Genomic DNA, 1,377 nt, shown 5'->3' with positions numbered 1-1,377 from the left:
AACCCCATGTTATTAAGTTCAATTTAAGTAAAAAAGCAGTGCAATTAAACATTCACCATGGAAACAAGAAAACAAAGAGTCTTGCAACTAGATCAATAGGCAACATCATGATGGATAGAGAAAATATTGAAACTGTCAACAACTTCATCTTACTTATATCCACAATTAACACCCTTGGAACCAGCAATCAGGAAATAATGAGACACATCGCACTGGGAAAGTCTACAGTTAGAAACCTCCCAAATTATTGAAGAGTAATGATGTCAGTTTGAAGATTAAGATGCATCTGATTCAAGCCATGATCTTTCCATTTACTTACTATGCATCTGAGAGCTGGACAATGAATAAGGATGACAAAAGAGTTGATACCTTTGAGCTGTGGTTTTGGAAAATAACATTAAACATCCCACAGACTGCCAAAAGAGCAAACAAACATATCTTGGAGAGGGTACAGTCTGAGTGCTCTTTGGAGGCAAGGACGATGAGGCTTCACCTGACATATTTCAGTCATGTTTCTAGAAGGGGCTATTCCTTGGTTGTGGTATGAAGGGTTTATTGTTCAAAATTGCTTTCTTAGCCATCGATTAAATTCTACTTTTCCACGTGGATGGGAAAATAGGGTATTTCAGTCTGTCCACACGGAAATTGGCTAGTCTTGTCATCATCTTAGGTTTAAATGGAGTGGTTTCAGCAGTAAGAATTGGGAATCTCAACACCAACAAGGAAAAAAAAGTAGGATGTGTCCTTTGCTCCGAGGCAGGGCCAGAGATTCCTGCACTACATGGGGCCCACAGGAGCAACAACAGCTGCTTCAGCAAAAAACCAGAAACCAGCCTGACACAGATGTGATTTGGGACCATGGCTGCCAGACACACACCTTCACCCAAGCACAGAGCAGCCGGTGGCCTCTAACCTCACGCCTTCATGATCACCATGCAGCTTCTTGCCACCAGGCCACCAAAGCTCCCTACTTAACAGAAGTGTGTTATCTTCTATCTTCGTCGTGGCTGACTCAGTGGTCAGTGGAAACTTGATGATGGCATAGTGAGTGGTTAAACTTGTTTCTCCTGGGGGTGCTCTTTTGGGGGTATTTGAGTTACTTTTGGAATCTCAGCATCTTAGGCCGCCACAAGGTGAGTGACATACAGAGCATCCCTTTTTTGTGGTTGTGGATGCCCTCAAGACTGCCTTCTTGGCCTTTAATGTCTTTGTTTTGGTTTCTGTTTTGGAAAGGGCAGGGGCTTCCTCCTTTGTTTTTAGCGCCATCTTCATAGCTTCCTTTCTTATTTTAAAACACTGCAGTTAGATAGGATAAAGTGAGGCTAGATCTAGTGCAGCTGCAATTTGGACACAGGTTTTCCTTGTGCTTCTCACGTC

Source organism: Elephantulus edwardii, unplaced genomic scaffold, assembly GCF_000299155.1.
Source record: "Elephantulus edwardii isolate Elephantulus edwardi_28Jun2011 unplaced genomic scaffold, EleEdw1.0 scaffold00020, whole genome shotgun sequence".
NCBI lineage: Eukaryota > Metazoa > Chordata > Mammalia > Macroscelidea > Macroscelididae > Elephantulus > Elephantulus edwardii.
The sequence above is the reverse complement of the archived record's forward strand: the minus strand, read 5'-3'. Positions refer to the sequence as shown.